Raw genomic sequence first — 20,913 nt, 5'->3', positions numbered from 1 at the left:
AGAAAGCATACATATTAAGCGTAATACATACCCCTAGGAGTGACTTTGTGTTCAAGTAGCACCCATGGCCCCTCAGATCAAATATTGTATTTTCATTTGTGCCAGACCAAAATTATATAAGAATAGTATATATGTTGAAAAAATTATATCTATAAGAGAAGTGTAGATATCAATTGGTTATTCAATTCCCACATGAAGTTAGTTAATGTGTAGGGAAGGAGAGTGGGAAGCGAACAGAGGAGAAAGAGAAAAGGTGCTGCAGGAAAAGACAAATAAATAGATAGATGCAAAAGGGTGATGCAAGATGGGGCGTCGAAATGAGGCCCTTGTCACAATGTGGCAAAGGTACCTATGTGTGAAAAAACCTCAGATTAGGAGGTGGCGGGAGTTCCATGCAGAGGATGTGCTGCCAAAATTGTGTGGCTATATAGGCAGAAAAGGTATGCATAGTGTGGGGAGTGACGGAAAATGAAGAGCGCCGTAAAGTGCTCAGGTTTAAAGGGTGCTGGGAAACAATCTGGGTAGTGTGGGGAGAGGAGCGAAGTGGTATATTTACCAAAACAAATAATAAGTGAGCCAATTAGGGGAGAGCCATTCATAGGAGCCTGTTACATGGCGGCTGCATGCCGGGAGGAGAAATATCCAGGGACAGTCCCATAATGGTTGGCTCAAAGACAATTCCTGCACAAACATAAATGCGAATAGACAAACAGAGTATTGGTAACTGTAAGCGCAAACACACAAGTCCATAAATAACAGGAGATATAAAGGGCTGAGCAACTTAGTCCATAGGGGACAGGCTGGAAGTTCAAGGGTTAAGTGGTAACCGGTAATGTAATGGTTAAGGTAGGCTGGTAGGCTAGGCGGCTGCTGTCCTCAGAGAGCTGGCTCTGTGATGGATGAGAGAGGGGTAGAGAGAGGAAGCGCCACCTGAGTGTAGTATTAACAAATGATGTTTAATGACACCAGGTAAAAACACACTTACAGGATAAAAACATATAAAAGGCTCATCTGTATAGGTATGTTTCGGCACCAGCTGTTAATGTTAAGAGCTTCAATTGAGCTCAAGGTTATCTGCTGCTGTCTCTAATTCGAAAGTGTGGATATGCATGCATATATAAGTAAACACACTCTGAGACACGCTCAGCACGGTTACTTGTTACACTTCTAATTTATTCGAGGGCGGTGCTAATGTTTTATACACAAAAATACGTAATTGCTATGTTAGTCTAATAAGTACATCTCATTGGTTAAGATAGAAAAGAAATGGAGAGACTTCATGTCGAGGTTTGGTTGTTGCTGGTTCTGTCTCCAGTTCCGCATTCTTCTGATGCGTGGGAAGGAGGGTGTATCCGCCATTTTGAGAAGATAAAGGAACAGAGCTAATCTGTATACTTATATAATGAGTAAGGAGTTGCATAAAAAAAAACATGTATACACATAAGAAAATAGACATTTTCAGATTATTATCTACATTACATTCCTTCACACCCCCACTAAAATGGCTATTTTCTCTTTTCTGTCCCTAATACTAAAGGTCCTACTTCGCCTGGCCCATTCTCCTCAGCAACTCTTTTAGGCTGTATATAGAGTTATGCCGCGTACACATGAGCGGGCTTTACGGCAGACTTGGCCTGGCGTACTGGATTTCGTCGGACAATTCGATCGTGTGTGGGCTCCAGCGGACTTTGTTTGCTCAATAGTTGGACGGACTTAGATTTGAAACATGTTTTAAATCAATCCGTCGAAATCGAGTCCAGGCGAAAAGTCCGCTCGTCTGTATGCTAGTTTGACGGACAAAAAGACACGCTAGGGCAGCTATTGGCTATGAACTTCCCTGTTTTAGTCCGGTCGTACGTCATCACGTACGAATTCAATGGACTTTGGTGGATTGTGTGTAGGCAAGTCCGTTCATTCAGAAAGTCCGTCGTAAAGTACGTTGAAAAGTCAGCCGGGCAAAGTCTGCCGTAAGGTCCGCTCATGTGTACGTGGCATTAGGTAGCAACTTGTTCACTACCCTCCTCGATACAGCTGGAGAGGTGCAGTCAGGCACTATCTATCCCTATAACCCTATAGGATTGTGAGATTTTGGACAGGGAGTGACTGTAGAGGAGTGAAGGGTTTGTCATCTTCCATCATAAGGGGGTCCTCCTCTTCTTGGTGGAGAAATGTAGGTGTGCTATTGTCTACAGCTTTGCTCATTAACTTCTTTACGAAAGGTAGAATACAGCATACAATCAGGGCTAAAAGAACTGGGATTATTAATACCGTTACCCCTATCTGGGCAAGAACCTTCTGTCACCCACTCATCCAGCTAAAATATTGATCCCATGGGTCTGTAATACCCGAGTTCTTCTTCAACTCCAGTGACAGATCTTCTAATTTCTTTATAGCTAGAGTAACCTTACCATTTGGGCCAGTATTATCAGGAATGTAGGTGCAGCAGGTTCCCATTTTTTTTCTCTCATTTTACAAACACCTCCTTTCTCAGCTAACACCATGTCTAAGGCCATCCGGTTCTGGAATGTCATGTAGGAAGTGGGGGCTAACTGGTCAGCAATTCCCTGGAGGGCATCTTTAGTGTAATTCATGAATCTCTGTTGGTTATAGTATATGTACTTAATCCAATCTACATTCTTGTTGACAGTTATTATGGGGATCAAAGACTCAAAACCAGCTTTTACCTGGTCCCTGGCTTAGGATTCATCAGGGACCCCCCTTGGAACCCCTATGGCATCTATGTACACGAGGGTCAAAGTTTCCAGAGACAGCTGCTCGCTTCCTCCTCTGACTGGGTGCTGGGTCAGTGTATGTATCAGGGGTATCTTCTGTTAGGATATGGAAGGGCATAATGACCTGTGCAAGGGCACATTCACTGGTCCAGATTCCCTCTAATCTGGTCCTGATTTTCAAATTCCCACAGATCCAATACACATCACCAATGGACTGGACCCGGTTTATACCTGTCTTCCGCAAAGTCATTCTGATTATCAGGGGCTTTCCATTTTCATCTTGTCTAATGTACTCTGTGGTCGCCCAGTCTGGCCCTGTATTCCAACCCACTGGCCTCCCCAGGAACCACAACTCTGTCCCCAGTAACTGTCTGTGATACACACATATATGTCCTTACCGTCAGGGATGTCACTATACCAATGGCATTGCAATGAAGGGTCAAACGGACAAGGTACTATGTCACAGTAATCAAAGGTAAAGGTGGTCACATGTGTACCTGAAGAGTTATACTAAAACGTAATTATGTTATCTTTTTTTGTGATGGCCACCTCCTGGGCCCCTCCCCCCTAGAAAAAGGATATGCAGCACCCGAATACACGCCCCCTGTAGTGGTAAGCGTGCATTCAGGTGTTCTTCCTGGCCAACTTGGCTGAGGTGGCTGTGGTCAGCAAAACTTGGAACGGACCATTATATCTTGGCTCAAGGATCTCCAGGCAGTAGTTGGTGTGTTCCTGTATCTAATTCAGGATCTGGAATGGAAAAAAAAACCTGCACATGCATTCAGGTTAATTCTCGTGATAATGTGGTTACATAATTAGTCAACACATCAGACTGCAACTGTTGTGGAGAATAACAACCAAGTCTGGGGGCTGAACCAAACAAAATTTCATAAGGGGATAGGGCATGTTTCTCCCCGGGGGTTGTGTCTGACACTGAATAGGGCAATGGGCAAACTCTCTGGCCAACTCATGTTAGTCTCTTGGGCCATCGTTAACATCCTGTTTTTTAGTGTCCCATTCATCCTTTCTGCCTTCCCGCTACTTTGACGGTGGTATGGGGTGTGTAGTGCCAAATGAACCCCCAATGCTGCCCAAATCCCTTTTGTAAGGGTTACTGTGAAGGCTGGGCCCTGATCTCTCAATATCACCTCTGGGACCCTAAATCTACATACTATCTCACTCAGTAGTTTCTTAGCTGTGGCCCTGGCAGTTATGTCCACCTCCACTAGGGCGTATTTGAATCCGCCACTTCTTGGCATTTGAGAATGATCAATTTGTATCCTCTGGAAAGGGGTATAGGGCTTTTGCCAGGTGCTTCTTCTGTGCTTCTTCTGTGCCTTTCCTGTGCGTCCTGGATTACATTTGGTGCAGATAATGCATGATCTGCAGAAGTTGTCGGTCAGTGGAGTAACTTGGTGCTACACTTGTTGATAAGAGAGTTCATAAAAGTCTTTGTCAAGTGGGCAGCTCCATGTGCCCATTGCACCACGGCTGGGTACATACTCCTGGGTAGACAAGGCTTCTTGTTGCACTCGAATAGTCCATCACTGAGAGTTGCTCCTCTCAGTTTCCAGCTTTCCTTCTCATGCGGACTTGCTGCTTCCTGTAATTATTTCAGATAAACTCTGTCCACTGGGATAGTCTGTAGGGTAAGCACGGGGTGGTCTTCTTCTACCACCCTGCTGTCCACTTCCCGTGGACCACTGGCTGTCTGTTTGGCAGCTGAATTGGCTAGATGATTGCCTCGAGCTTCTTTTGAGTTCAGTTTGTGTGTGCTTTTTCTCAGAATAGTCACTTGGGTTGGGAGAAGCAAGGCGTCCATCAAGTTTTTTATAGCTGAACTGTGTTTCACAGGTGTTCCTGCAGCCGTCAGGGATCCTCGGTCCTTCCAGATAACACCATAATCATGGGCAATGCTGAAAGCATATCTTGAGTCCATATGAATGTTGACAACAAGCCACATGCAGGAAATATAGGAATCCTTTCCCTAACTCTGGTCGTTCTTTTAGCTTCAAGACAGCCTCTGTCCCTGTAAGCCCACTGCCCAGTCTGTTCACATTCATTTACTGGAGCTCTCCTTGTTTTATCCATATGAATGTTGGCTCTTTTTCCCTCTGCCCATTTACATGCTGTAGTAAGTGCTTGCAGCTCTGCTTCCTGTGCAGACATCACCGATGGTAAGGCTCCAGCTTGTAGAATCGTGTTTTGGATTCTGCAGGGGTATTTCACTCACGGTGAGGAGATGCGTGGTTTCCAGCCATATTAGTTCAATGCAGTCATGGGGTGACAAGTCAAGACTCTACTCCTCCTCCTTTCCCCCCTCGAGAAGTGGAAGAAGGGTGGTAGGGTTCAGTGTTTGATAACTTAATAGAGTAATACTGTCCAGTAGGAGGGAACACAGAAGTCTCAAGTGTCTGGTAGTGGACAAGTGTTTCGGCTGGATCTTGGTTGAATATGGCAGCAATGTCATGGGGAGCGTGCAGAACGAGGCAGTGTCCGAGGACCAAGTCCAAAGTTTTGTCAAGCAGGGCTTGTGCAGCAAAGCCAGCTCGCAGACACGATAGGCCTCCTCTTGCTACCGCATCCAGCCGACAGGAGTAATATCCTATGGGGCGTAGGCGGATGCTATGTAATTGGGCTTGTACACCTGCAGCATGTCCCAGACGTTCGGATACAAAGAGCTCAAATGTTTTGTCGTAGTCTGGGAGCCCTAGCGCCGGGGATGGCACACTAGAGGGCCTCAAAGTTAGATATTTCTTCGGGAGACATCTGGAAGAGGTCTGATTGCAGAGCATCAGTAGGGAGGCTACTGGAATGTCTTGTCCAAGGAAAATGACAGATGTTGAGCACCACTGCAATTTGGGTTTTGAGGCTTTGCAATCTTGGTTGGCAAGATAGCACAACAGGCTTTCTGAGGTGACTTCAACAGGGGGTAAGTCAGCTGCACAGAGGAGAAGGTCATCAACATATTGGAGGAGAACCACTTCCGGGTGTTCCTCTTGTCATGTGTCAAGGATGATAGCCATAGTTTTGCAAACTGGCTTGGAGAATTCTGTGCCCCCTGTGGTACAACTGTCTAGGTATGTAGCCATTTCTTTCTGTGGATGAATGCAAAAAGGTACCAGCAGGAGGGGTGAGGGTGGACACTGAAGAAAGTGTTTGTAAGGTCCACCACTGTGAGGTACTTTGCGGTCAGAGACACCCACCGCAGGTAGCTGGTTTTCTTTTAGGGGTTCTCTTCTTCCTAGAGAACAGAGATGTGTTGAATGGAGATGTACAGGGTATCAGGGCTCCATTTGACATGAGGGCCTTGACATGCTTCGAAATAGCTGCAGATTGGGCTAAATTTAGGGGGTATTGTGGTTTCCGGGGCGATGATGCGCCCTCTTTGAGCTTGACTGAAACTGGTGGCACCTTTAAGTGACCGTTGTCTTCCGGTCCTGTGGACCATAGGCATGCAGGGATTCTGTCAAGTACTTCCTGCGGTATTGAACTTGGAGTTATTGCTTCATGAAGTGTCATCAGGAGAGGCAGAGAACACAAAGCAGATTAGTCTTCTAAGGATAGGGGAGTATGTAACTTCATCCCCCCTTCAGGCGTGTACATGATTGAGGCCTGTAGTCTGGACAACACATCAGCTCCTAGTAGATTCAAGGGACATGTAGAGGACTCCATAAATCTGTCAAGCAAATCAGGGGCACCCCATCCACTCCCACGCAGGAAACGTGTGTGTGTGACTTTTCATAGTGGGAGAAGCTCAGATCATCAAAGGCCTGTATGAGTCTAGCATGATACTTCTTCACAGACTCCCCTTTATCTTGGATAATATCTTGGATTGTGGTGGTCTGATCCGCCAATTTCTCCTTTGCCCAGTCGCGGAGTTGTGCACAGAACTCCACGCCTAAGGTGTAGGAAGTGGCACTTGTCAGGCAGACATCATTGAAGGCCGCCTGCATGACCGGCCAAAAGACATGTCCTGCTTTGATTTGGCATAGGCTGATCAAGTCTCTCCAGGCAGCTGAGTAAGTTTCTTGTATCTGCACTATCCTGCGGTAGAAGGGATTGGCTGCTTCTCTGGGTCAGGCAGACTTGTCACTAAGGCCGCTGCTTGTGATGGGGTAAAAGCGACATACATCACTGGTGCCCCTTCTGTAACCGAGACTGTTGTTGGGGCGGGGGCTGGGAAGGGGCACTGTTCCTTACGGTTGCCAGCATTTGTTTGAGATCCTCTCAGAACTGTGAGTCTGGAGCTGGATTGGGGGTTAAATCAGCGGGTGGCCTTGCTGCCTGTTGTTGATCTTCCCACTTGGACGCTTCTTCATCATTAACATATCCAGCCTGTGAATGTGGTGCTTCCGTATTGGGGAAGACAGGTGTGTGGTAGGAACCATCCTGGTTTAAAACAGGGAGGGCTGGGTATAGGCTGTGTTTGAGCCTACTGGGAGTACCAAGATGGCCGCCGGCAGGAAGTGCACTGGGTTGGGCAGGAAGTGAAGGCATGGGTGCACTAAGATGGCCGCCGGGCGGAGTTGTCACAGTGGGTTGTGCTTGGGCTGGGGTGGTGTGAAGGGAGCGGTTGTTAGGCGGAGGGCAGTGCTGTCCCTCCCCTCCTTTGCTTCAAGTTCCAACATAGGGATCAACTTTGTGGTACACATATTATAGTACAATCGCCATCTTTCTTAATTTCCTTCATACGACCTTCTTTATCTGTTTCTTTAGCAACATAACTTTTGCCACTTTCTACAACTTTGTTAACTATTTCAACCTCTCTTCTCTTCACAGTATCACATTTTAACATTCCTTTCTCTCTCTCTATTCTGTTTCTTGGCTGACGGCTTGAGAGAAGAATACGGACAACTAATGGGTTAATATTCCTCTTTCACTGCTTTCTTATCAACAAATTCCTACGTGGGGGCACATAACGCTACTCCTGGCTGTTACTGTCTGCTCTACCTCTGTAATGTACGGTTAATCTCAGAACAAGCAATTCAGGGGTGGTGGGGAGCAACGGGTCTTCGGGTAGCCACCTTCTCACACCTTCACCAATCCCCAACCCCTCTCGTGTATAGCAAACAGTAAACTACAAATACACTCAGGACAGGACATTACACCTGCCACTCTTTGAACTGCAAAGTTTCAGCAGACTAAGATAAACCACAGGGGCAGACAACTCCCCTGAAAAACCTGTTTATAGACGTTTGTTGCAGGATCACATCTCACCCCAAAGGCCGACAGCTCATCTGGGGGTGAGAACACACATACATCTGCAACACTTTCAGACTGCGAAGCTCCAGCAGCTGAGATAAACCCTCAGAGGTCCTACACTGTCAACCTCGAGTAACCCATCTATAAACGCTTGCTGCAGGATTACATCTCACCCCAGAGGCCGACAGCTCGTCTGGGGGTGAGAACACACACACACACACATCTGCAGCACTTTCAGTCTGCTGAGTTGCAGTCTTTCAGAATGACAGACAGTGAACAAATAATACAGACAGCAGAAACCCATCGGCAGGTTCGTTAAAACAGCCCCAGGCGAGGAAATGATTTACCTGCCGCTAAAATAGTCTCAAAGTACCGACAAGATCAGGCAGCCAACCAAGAGACAAGAAAGTTGTACAGTGGTAAGAATATATTTGCTTACCATACTGTTAGGGCTGCGCTAACCCCCTCTATTCTCTCTCGGTTTAGCCGCCCGATCCTTATAGCGGTCTCGCTTTGATGTAGCCTGAAACTCCCGGGTTTCCTCACCAGCTGTTAAGGTTAAGAGCTTCAATCGAGCTCAAGGTTATCTGCTGCTGTCTCTAATTCGAAAGTGTGGATATGCATGCATATATAATTAAACACACTCTGAGACACGCTCAACACGGTTACTTGTTACACTTCTAATTTATTCGAGGGTGGTGCTAATGTTTTATACACAAAAATACGTCATTGCTGTTAGTCTAATACGTACATCTCATTGGTTAAGATAGAAAAGAAATAGAGAGACTTCATGTCGAGGTTTGGTTGTTGCTGGTTCTGTCTCCAGTTCCACATTCTTCTGATGCGTGGGAAGGAGGGTGTATCTGCCATTTTGAGAAGATAAAGGAACAGAGCTAATCTGTATACTTATAAAATGAGTAAGGAGTTGCATAAAAAAACATGTATACACATAAGAAAATAGACATTTTCAGATTATTATTATTATCTACATTACATTCCTTCACAGCAGCAGTTGTGAAATAAAATCAGTGAATAAAAATAAAAATACTTTTGCGCTACTATATGGGTATAAACCTTCTGAATGGTTGCTGCTTAAGATACAATGGGGCTGATTTACGAAAGTCGTGCACCATCAGTAGAGGCGCACAGCGAGGCTCAATGCATATTTTCATATTTACGAAACGGTGCACCGGGAACAGAGCGCAAATCCCCCATTTATTATAGCGATCTCAGCGCACGGGAGAATTCAATCAGTGCGCCACCATGGACATGGTGCACGGCATCTTCAATTCAATATTAACAGAAGATGGAGGTGCCAATATTATGGGGTGATGTGGGGTGATGTGAGGAAGTTTAGTAACAACTGCCCAAGTAACAAATATATCCCCAAAATAGAATGAGAAAGTAACTTTTTCAGAGCAAGCCTGCAAGTACGTTTAGAACTGCGTGAGATCAAGGTAAGCAGTGCGCACGCGCAAGCGGCTCTTGCGCTCATTCAAATGCGTTTGTTCACTGCGCGGCCAAAATCTTAGTAAATGTCAAGCAACATAAATACAATTGTGTGGGTTGAACGGGCGCACCTCTAAACCTGACTTTTTTTTTTTTTTTTTACGCGGGTTCACCTTTATGTATTTGTTTAAGGATATTTACACACAGGTCATGTTAGCATGTTACCTTGCCAACATGTGACATGCACCTTGTTAAAATTATGTAAAAAGACTCTTGCTACTCTTGCTCCTCTAGCTCCCCCTAAAAGGGCATTTAACCTTCTCCTCTAATGCATATGATTTTTTTGGGCTAGCTTTTGCTTTTAAAGGGGAACTCCACACTCCATTCCCCAATGCTCTGGTCTCCCCCTCTAACCTCTTGGATTTCCATGGGCTAACTTTTGCTTTAAAAGGGGAACTCCACACTCCATTCTCCAATGCTCTTGTCTCCCCCCTCTAACCCCTTGGATTTCCATAGGCTAACTTTTCCTTTTAAAGGGGAACTCCACACTCCACTCCATTATAAAAAGGCTGTGAGCTGCCTTCACCAATCCAAACCACATCCTTTTTCAGAGCATACAACAGGGCCAGCTAGGAAATGGGCGAGAAGAGCGATCACCCAACCCCCACCTGAACCATACAAGGCCACATGCACTCAACATAGCTGGCTGCCTTTGGGGCATGTTGGGCTCAGCCCAATACCAACCACAAAGCACCTTGTACCCACTAGTTTAAAGGGGCTTTCCACATTCTGTAAAGCCCCCTGTCTGCAGCCCCCCACACCCCTAGGGTTGTGTGAAAGAGGCCCTTGTCCCCCTGAATATGGGAACAAGGTGGTTGACTTTTGGGGTGCCTGAGCCCCTCCTGCCCCCAAGCATCCACCCCCCTTTCATGGGCTGGCTTGTTGTGTGTTTGGCTAGGGGTTTGTTGGTGTGTGGGAGGGGCACAATATTTTTTTCGTTTGGGGTGGGATTTTTCACGTGGGGGTTCTCATTTTAAACCTTAACAGACCCAAATTACCTTGTATGTATTGGGGGGGCTATTTTTTGTTTTGTGTTAAAATCTTGCAGCTGCAATGTAGATTTGTAACTTTTCTCTAAAGCCGTACATCTTTGAAGCAGCATTTTGGATACATGCTACAGATGCACCACTTTACAGGCAGAGTAATCCCCTATCCCCTAATAACTAGAAGACAAGCCAGTCAAATGGGGACTAGCAAAATTCACAGGTCAGTTCCCATAGACTGCAATGGTATTTGTTGTACAACTTTTGCACATGTTAGGCTCTTTGTTTGCCCCCCTGGACCGGGGGGGGGGGGGTGTTTGTCCCATCTGTAATTTTGTAGCATGCTGGATGATGTGCTTAAATTTGGACAGGGGGTGGCTTATTTTGTGCTAGCTGCAATTCGGTTGGTCTGGGCATGCTCAGGGATTTAGATTTTTTCCTGTGCCTTTTGGTGTGTGAAATGCATTTGGGTTGGTCTGGGCATGCTCAGGGACTATGCTTTTTTTCTGCTTTTTGTGTGTGAACAGCACTTGGATGTTTCTGGGCATGCTCCGAGTGTGTTTTTTTGGGTTAGTAATTTAAGGACATCCTTAACAGGTGTACCCACTTTGAAGTTCTGTCTCTACACTGGGTGAACTTGCATTTTGTGTGTTTCATGGACTGTACATGTGTTTTCAATTGCCTCATTAGCACACAAACCTATGCTATATAAAGCTTGCAGATAGCATTCTTTACCTTGCCTTGCAAAGAGGCAAGTGTGTCTGTTTGTCCTTATAGATTTTGGAAAACATGTATTTTCTCTTTGTATTTTGTTTGTTATGTCTTTGCAAAACAGATGTGCAAAGACATAACAAATCTTTATCTTTATTAAGATAAAAAAATAAAATTAGAATTAACTCACAGGGTAAGGGTTAAAATGACTAGTCACAAAGGGAGGCTTGCTGTGTAGTCCTGATCCAGATAGCCGGCGGTGTGGGGTGCTGCTGCTGTCTCGCTAGCTGCAGGGGTTTCCAAGGCTCCGAGTCAGGGGACAACGACTGCCAGCTTGACTCGGAGCCTTGGAAACCCCTGCAGCTAGCGAGACAGCAGCAGCACCCCACACCGCCGGCTATCTGGATCAGGACTACACAGCGAGCTTCCCCTTGTGACTAGCCATTTTCACCTTTACCTTGTGAGTTAATTCTTATTTAAATTTTTTATCTTAATAAATTCATCATTAATCATTTTAATATACGGTATATAAGGCAATATTGGGTAAATTAATTAAATAAAATTTCTTTCAGTGTTGCAGCAGCGCTGTATCCCCCAAATTAATAGGGTCCCCTTCTCAAGTTCTTTGAGTTCAGAATTGGAACAGCCGGTAAAAGTCCCACTAATAAATATTGCTGTATTCTGTGAGGGTAGTTATTCCTTTCACCAAGCGATACACCACGTGGTGGGACCCCCCCAATGAAAAACGCATTAACCAGAAATCAAACCAATATGAGCCTTGCTTAATAATAGTAGGCCTGCACCACTTTCCAAACGACCACCAGATGTCAGTCTTACTCTCGGTAGCTCCAATGAGATATGTGGGAGAAATGGAATGTCCACATAGTGTGATACTGCTAAAACACTTTATTAAAACATCCAAATATCCCCTTTATAAAACATGCGTACCAGAGAATCTATAAAAAGAGCAAAGATAACAAAGCGCACTGTGCCTGTTGCGTCCTCCAATCGGTAAAGTTTGTCAGGAGCGCTCACTGTGTGTGACTACAGCCACACGCTTCCTGATTCCTCCCCGGTCGATGGAGCACATGCGTCACTTCCGGTGCGTCACGTCCCTGACGTTTCGTCACTTCCTGGACTTCTTCTGAGGGCATGACACGCCAGATAGGAGGCCGGTATTTATGTATGTGACAAGTGCAACAACCAATCACCAGAGACAAAAGTCCGGGAGGGTCATAGATCCCCGCCCAAGTGCTGAATACTGTCAGCAGTGGATGAAGTGGACCACTCCGGATCATCCGCTCCTACGGATCGTGCTGAGTGTGTCAATACCGGATTATAGTGGAAGATGACACCATTCATATAAAACAAGTGCCTAAAATACCCATAATTACACAGTGTGTGCGCCGCAAACTTTAATCCGCAGCACAGCCACTGAAAAAAGAAACCATAGGTATTCATTAGAGATCGCTACATATATTCACTCACATAGTGCAATAATTCGCAATAATAAAACTGCATAGCGATTTTACATCATACAATACCTCTTTCAGTATAATGACATAATTAGTAATAGAGAAAAACTGCATGGCAATTTTAAGTGTAATAAACTATGTAAACTCAAAACACAAATGCTGAGTTGTATCCAAAATCCAAATGGCTGATAAAACTTCATACATCTAAATAGAGCGTAAAATGGATATAATGATACATCTAAATTGCATTCAATAATTTGCACTCAATGAATATATTTGAAATGGCCGTGATAGAATAAAAACAAATAATAATAATAATAAATATTAAAATCTATTGTTAAAATAAATTAAAATAGAAATTGGAAAATATACCCCAGGGTGTACCTATGTGTCACTAATAAAACAATTAATATCAAGTTCTATGTTGAGGCCCTTGGGAGAAATCACATCCACAGAATAAATCCATTGAGTTTCACGTTTGGATAACTCCCGGATGCGATTTATACCTCTCCAATGGGATTGGAGGTGTTCAACCCCCCAAAATTCTAATCCCGTCGGATACCTGTTGTGTTTTAATTTAAAATGCAGTGAAACGTTGTGATCCTTATAGCCTATTTTGATGTTGTGTATGTGTTCAGCTATTCTCACACGCAATAATCTTTTAGTACAGCCTATATAAATTAGACCGCATAGACATTTCAATGCATAGACTACAAAGGTACTATTGCATTTAATGAATTGTTTAAATTCAAAATTGCGATTATTAACCGGGGAATAGAAATTGTCAACACCTCCAAGAGGTCTAGAAACCTCTCTGCAGGCTTTACATTTCCTGCATGCAAAGAAGCCGTTACAGTCCCAAAATGTCGGAGGGCACTTAGGGGGGGTCAATCACTTTTTTTACTACTCTGTCCCCAAAACTCATGGTTTTCTTATAGATAAACTGGGGTACAGGAGGTAGTACAGTGGTGAGTTTCTTATCCATTAAAAGTATATGCCAATGTCTTTTAAAAATTTCCTCAACTTCCTTGTATTGAATATGGAATTGGGAAATAAAACCCCATTCTTTATTATAATTCTTCTCTGTTGGTAATGCTTCGGATCCTACTGGGCGTGTTTCTTGTAAGCATGTGATCATAGGGATTGCTGCCACCTCTTCAACCACCTTCTTCAATTTATTCGGGTCATATCCTCTGGCTTCGAATCTCTCTGTGTGGACCTTAGATTGAGCCAGGAACTGTGCATCTTCAGAGCAGTTTCTTCTTACCCTCATAATCTGACCCTTCGGGATATTCCGGAGCCATAGCGGATGGTGACCACTTGAGATGGGCAGGTAACTGTTCCTATCAGTTTTTTTAAAATAAACTTTTGTTTCTAATTTATCATTCACCCTATAGATGGTGACATCCAAAAAGTTTATTTCTTCTTTATGCCAATCTGAAGTAAGCTTGATGTTGTTGCTATTATTATTTAAAGCCTGTATGAATGCTTCTAATGAATCGGATGTGCCATCCCAAATGAAGAACAGGTCGTCAATGAAGTGCTTGTAAAATATTAGTTCCGGCCTTTGTTCCCTGAAAATGGTCTTATCCTCCCACCTCCGCTATAAACAAATTGGCGATGCTGGGTGCGAATTTCGCGCCCATCGCAACGCCTCTTTGTTGTGAGTAGAATGCACCGTCATACCAAAAATAATTATGACTAAGGCAGAAATCCAAGGCATTCCTAAGAAAAATCTTTTGGCTGTGGGGGAGATCTTCTCTTTGGCTGAGGGCCCAATTGAGTGCCAGTAGGGCATCGTCATGCTGTATGATGGAGTAAAGAGAGGAAACATCGGCTGTAACCAAAATTACCTGCTCTCTTCCTGTCAAACTCACATTCTGCAAACAATTAAAAAAATTCTTAGTGTCCCTTATGTATGAGCGAGTATTTATAACACTCTTTTGCAAGAACTGGTCCAAATACTGGCCCATTCTGGAAGAGACCGAATCAATACTGTTGACAATAGGTCTTGCCGGAGGGTTAGAGGGGTCTTTGTGGATTTTTGGCAAGGTGTAGAGCGTGGGGATCCAGCTGCTGGAAGGTAGCAGGAACCTTTTTTCTTTGTCCGTTAAAACACCACTTCTTGAACCCATGTGTACCAAAATATCCAATTCGTCCCTATAAGGCTGGGTGGGATCAGACTGTCCAGACGTTTATATGTTGCTTCATCTGAAAGCATATCCATAATCTGGTTATGGTAAAACTCCTTTGGGAGTATCACCACCCCACCCCCCTTATCTGCTGGTCTTATGATAATATCCTTTCGTTTTTCCAACATAGTAATCCCCTCACTAATATGCCTCATATTCATCTGTTTGTTAGGTTTAAGATGTTCTAAGTCTCGTAGGATTAATCCTTTAAACGCCTCAACTTGATGATTGGGGTTATTGAGGGGGTTAAACAGGGACTTGTATTTAAGGCCACTATTGACCACCCCACCTGGTTTTTGAGTCGCTGTTGACATATTAGGGGTACATCCCAAAAAATATTTTTTAATGTTTATCTTCCTAATATACTTGTGGATGTCAATTAAGACATCAGACTTATTCATTGGTTTTTTCAAACCACATTTTAAACCTAGATTTAGAATATTCATTTCTTTGTGTGTTAATTGTTTGTTAGTCAAATTAAAGATGCCCTCTACTCCGACTCTCTTCTTCTTTTTTTGGGTCCTAGATCCTGCCCTGCAGCTCCAATATTTTCTTCCTTTGAATATGGGTACTGTAGATGGTCCTTCGTCCGTTGCAGATGTTGATTTTTCCAATGTGGGGTATTGAAATTGTCCTGGGACTGTGGGTCCCTGTGTTGAACCCACGGTTGGGGTTGCAGTGGTGGCCTCCCTCTGCGTGGGAGTTGACTCCGACCTTTGGATGAGCGACCCCTTCCTTTCCCTAAACAAGGACGAGGATGTGGGTAATGATTGACATAATTTTCTTGATTATTTTGATATTCTTGCAAGGGCTGAAATCTATTGTGTGTCGGTATAACGTAGGTATTAGATTGTGGATATCCATTTTGATTAGTCCTTCTCCCATTTCCCCTTGATTTCCTTCCTCCTTTATATATGGGAGTGGAACACCTAATCGGTGAATTCACATACGCGGTGTCCCCTATACGAGCATTCGTCTGTGCAGGATGATTGATAGATGGTGGTACCGGTATGGATCGCCTTGGCTGCTGTGGGGGTGCGGGTGGCTCATAAGTAGAACGCTCCCCTGCCTCATTTCTGCAAGGTACTTGCTGCCACGAATAGATGGAATTAGTTTTAAAGTCTTCTAAATCCCTATGGTATTTCTTCAGTTTCTTTTTTTGTGTCTCTCTATCTACTTTTTCCAATTTCTTTTGTATCCTAGCATTAAACTCAATAATTTGTTGACTATCTTTTATGGGGTCTAATTGTTGTAAATCATTTATTCTTAATTCTAAATTAGCCATTTTGCGTTTTTTTCTTTGGAGGACCAACTGCTGTAACTTAAAACCCACACCATTAAAAAAGTCCAACCATTCCTGTATGGAACCTTGGTCTTCTAAACCATCCTGTGGGGCAACGTCCCATCTAAGGCTCCTAATAATGACTTTTTCTTTGATGTATTGTTCAAGACTGCATATGTCCCACCAAGTGCGTACTTGTTTTTCTAACACATGGCCTAGTGCTGTCATTGCTCCGTTGTAATTAATTTGTGTGGTGGCGGGTTCATAACTAGTGAACAAAGCGTCCACATCAATGTGTCTATTGCTTAAATACCGCAAGACGTCCATGGCAGCAGAGAAAATAAAATAAAACCTCAAATAAATAAATGTTGTATGTGCCCGCCCCAAGAAACAACAATACTCTGCACTTAGTACGTATATCTAACAGTATATATATAGCACATAAATAAATATATGAATAAATGGATAGCAGCTGCTTAAATGACAGGTAATGTACTGTATATAAGGCAATAATGAATAAATTAAATAAATAAAATGGCAGCAATCCCTAGGACCACATGCTTACAAGAAACACGCCCCGTAGGATCCGAAGCATTACCAACAGAGAAGAATCATAATAAAGAATGGGGTTTTATTTCCCAATTCCATATTCAATACAAGGAAGTTGAGGAAATTTTTAAAAAACATTGGCATATACTTTTAATGGATAAGAAACTCACCACTGTACTACCTCCTGTACCCCAGTTTATCTATAGGAAAATCATGAGTTTTGGGGACAGAGTAGTAAAAAAAAAGTGATTGACCCCCCTAAGCGCCCTCCGACATTTTGAGACTGTAACGGCTTCTTTGCATGCAGGAAATGTAAAGCCTGCAGAGAGGTTTCTAGACCTCTTAGAGGTGTTGACAATTTCTATTCCCCGGTTAATAATTGCAATTTTGAAATTAAACAATTCATTACATGCAATAGCACCTTTGTAGTATATGCATTGAAATGTCCATGCGGTCTAATTTATATAGGCCGCACTAAAAGATTATTGCGTGTGAGAATAGCTGAACACATACACAACATCAAAATAGGCTATAAGGATCACAACGTTTCACTGCATTTTAAATTAAAACACAACAGGGATCCGACGGGATTAGAATTTTGGGGGGTTGAACACCTCCAATCCCATTGGAGAGGCATAAATCGCATCCGGGAGTTATCCAAACGTGAAACTCAATGGATTTATTCTGTGGATGTGATTTCTCCCAAGGGCCTCAACATAGAACTTGATATTAATTGTTTTATTAGTGACACATAGGTACACCCTGGGGTATATTTTCCAATTTCTATTTTAATTTATTTTAACAATAGATTTTAATATTTATTATTATTTGTTTTTATTCTATCACGGCCATTTCAAATATATTCATTGAGTGCAATTTATTGAATGCAATTTAGATGTATCATTATATCCATTTTACGCTCTATTTAGATGTATGAAGTTTTATCAGCCATTTGGATTTTGGATACAACTCAGCATTTGTGTTTTGAGTTTACATAGTTTATTACACTTAAAATTGCCATGCAGTTTTTCTCCATTACTAATTATGTCATTATACTGAAAGAGGTATTGTATGATGTAAAATCGCTATGCAGTTTTATTATTGCGAATTATTGCAATGTGAGTGAATATATGTGTAGCGATCTCTAATGAATACCTATGGTTTCTTTTTTCAGTGGCTGTGCTGCGGATTAAAGTTTGCGGCGCACACACTGTATAATTATGGGTATTTTAGGCACTTGTTTTACATGAATGGTGTCATCTTCCACTATAATCCGGTATTGACACACTCAGCACGATCCATAGGAGCGGATGATCCGGAGTGGTCCACTTCATCCGCTTCATGCGCTCCATCGACTGGGGAGGAATCAGGAAGCGTGTGGCTGTAGTCGCACACAGTGAGCGCTCCTGACAAACTTTACCGATTGGAAGACGCAACAGGCACAGTGCACTTTGTTATCTTTGCTCTTTTTATAGATTCTCTGGTACGCATGTTTTATAAGGGGGATATTTGGATGTTTTAAAGTGGGGGGTCCACCTAAACCGCCAAAAAAAAAAAATATTAAAAGCCAGCAGCTACAAATACTGCAGCTGCTGACTTTTAATACATGGCCACTTACCTGTCCCAGGGTCCAGCGATGTCGGCAGGCAACGCCGAGAACCCGCTCCGTTCTCGGCAGCTGCCGCCGCCATCCTAGGTGAGGGAATCAGGAAGTGAAGCGTTGCGGATTCACTTCCCGGTTCCCTACTGCGCATGCGCGAGTCGCGCTGCGCATCGTAACTGGTCCCCGCTATCTCCTGGGAGCTGTGTGTTTCCCAGGAGACAGCGCGGACTGACAGGAAGAGGCATAGACTCCCATGGGAGTCTATGCCGGAAGTGGGTGCAAATACCTGTCTTAGACAGGTATCTGCACCCCCCTCCCCCCTGAAAGGTTCCAAATGTGACACCGGAGGGGGGGAGGGTTCCGAAAAGCGGAAGTTCCATTTTTGTGTGGAACTCCGCTTTAATAAAGTGTTTTAGCAGTATCACACTATGTGGACATTCCATTTCTTCCACATATCTCATTGGAGCTACCGAGAGTAAGACTGACATCTGGTGGTCGTTTGGAAAGTGGTGCAGGCCTACTATTATTAATCAAGGCTCATATTGGTTCGATTTCTGGTGAGTGCGTTTTTCATTGGGGGGTCCCAGCACGTGGTGTATCACTTGGTGAAAGGAATAACTACCCTCACAGAATACAGCAATATTTATTAGTGGGACTTTTACCGTCTGTTCCAATTCTGAACTCAAAGAACTTGATTGAGAAGGGGACCCTATTAATTTGGGGGATACAGCGCTGCTGCAACACTGAAAGAAATTTTATTTATTTAATTTATTCATTATTGCCTTATATACATTACCTGTCATTTAAGCAGCTGCAATCCATTTATTCATTTATTTATTTATTTATGTGCTATATATATATACTGTTAGATATACGTACTAAGCGCAGAGTATTGTTGTTTCTTGGGGCGGGCACATACAACATTTATTTATTTGACATTTTAATATACTGCACTCAGATTGGCGCCGCTGCTCTCCACATTATATACCTGTGGCTTGCAAGAGGTACTGCAGAGGCTTGCCAAATGATTGCAACAGTCTCAGTCTTAAGCAGCTCAGGGCTCAGTCTTAAGCGTATGCAAAGCCATGTGATTTATTATTATTAGTATTATTATACACACAAGTGCCATCCTCCAAGCCTATCGGAAGATCGATACCACTGTACGGTGCTGGGGTTGGGGGTAAACAATGCAAGAGTCTGTTCATTGCACCCATGATACACTGATAATAATAAATGCACTTTTTTTGTTACTTTTTATTAACCCTTTTCCAATGGCCGTACGCATATATGCAGCCTCACAGAATTGGATCTTTATCCGTCGGGCCAGATATATGCGTTTGTGTTCACAGCGTGCTCTCAGCACAGAGACCAAGTGAAACTGGTTATTATTCAACCTGAAGACTGACATCTTGTGGCTTAGAAGAGGTACTACAGAGGTTGGCCAAATGACTGCAAGAGCACCTAGTTCAAATGGTTCATTCAACATGGGCTCAGTCTTGTCCCCATTAAAACTTGAGAGTGAGCATAGCTATGTGATTAATTACTATAAATGATTTATATAGCGCAAAAATTTAGAGGCTTTTCTTGCATGTTTGTACACGTTTTCAAAACTGGCAGCACAGGAGCAAAATCATGCATTTTTGGCCCTGATAGATATTTAAGTGATCGCTCCTGATCACTAAATAAAAGCACATGTTTTTCAAGCACTCCCATTTAAAGCTTATAGGGCTAAAAACATATAATTCTACTCCAACAAGCCACAACAATCACTGCTTTATGCCCCAATTTTGAATTTGATGATTCGAAAAAGTTAGGACAGCGCAACAAAAAAGCTGGCAAAGTAAGTGGTACTGGTAAGGAAGAGATGGAAGAACATTAATTTTGCAAGCAACTAGGTTAATTGGCAACAGGTCAGTAACATGACTGGATATAAAAAGAGCATCTTAGATCGTCAAGATTCCTCTCCCAAAACTCCAGCAACTGGTCTCCTCAGTTCCCAGATGTTTACAGAGTGCAGTTAAAAGAAGAGGGGATGGTACACAGTGCTAAACATTGTCCTGTCCCAACTTTTTGGGGAATTGAGGTTGTATTTTCCCAGCTTTTTGATGCCCTGTCCCAACTTGTTTGAAGCGTGTTGCTGCCAATAATTTCAAAATGACCTTATTTCTTAAAATGGTCCATTTTCTAAGTTTAAACATTTGAGATGTTTTCTTTTTTCTATTGTGAATACAATACAGTGGAACCTTGGTTTACGAGTAACGCGGTTAACGAGCGTTTTGAAAGACGAGCAACTTTTTTTTTTTTAATTCTGACTCGGTTTGAGAGTATCGTCTTGCAAAACGAGCAGAATTCAAGCAAATGGGCGGTGCAGTACCGCATTTGGCAGATGTGGGGGGGGGGCGCCGGGGACACTCAGAATGGTTCGGAGCCGTTCCGAAATACTAGGAAACACTCGGAAATACTCCGTTCCCAAGGCTTTCCGAGTTCAGCCGAGCTGTCCCCGAGTATTTCCGAGGCTCTCTGGCGCCCCCCACCTCTGGCCACATGCGGTATTGCATGTAATAGAAGTCAATGCGGAATGAATTATCTTCGTTTCCATTGACTTCTATGGGGAAATTAGCTTTGATATGCGAGTGCTTTGGATTACAAGCATTCTCCTGAAACGGATCATG

The 20,913-nt window shown here is 43.4% G+C and overlaps 1 long non-coding RNA gene across 6 annotated transcripts in view; it reads right to left on the bottom strand.

Annotated features, from left to right (window-relative positions):
* LOC141139643 (uncharacterized) overlaps positions 1-20,913 on the bottom strand; it is a 73,657-nt gene that overhangs the window by 1,241 nt on the left and 51,503 nt on the right. For 4 of the 6 annotated variants that reach the window (XR_012243778.1, XR_012243774.1, XR_012243777.1 and 1 more), the window contains exon 5: positions 8,397-8,800. This is a non-coding gene — a long non-coding RNA (uncharacterized lncRNA). Of the gene's footprint in view, positions 1-31; positions 3,502-8,396; positions 8,801-20,913 lie in introns of those variants that run through there. The other 2 variants (XR_012243775.1, XR_012243776.1) reach the window with 2 other exon arrangements.

This window comes from Aquarana catesbeiana, linkage group LG04, assembly GCF_042186555.1.
Source record: "Aquarana catesbeiana isolate 2022-GZ linkage group LG04, ASM4218655v1, whole genome shotgun sequence".
Classification (NCBI taxonomy): Eukaryota; Metazoa; Chordata; class Amphibia; order Anura; family Ranidae; genus Aquarana; species Aquarana catesbeiana.
This window is presented reverse-complemented; position numbering and strand designations above follow the sequence as displayed.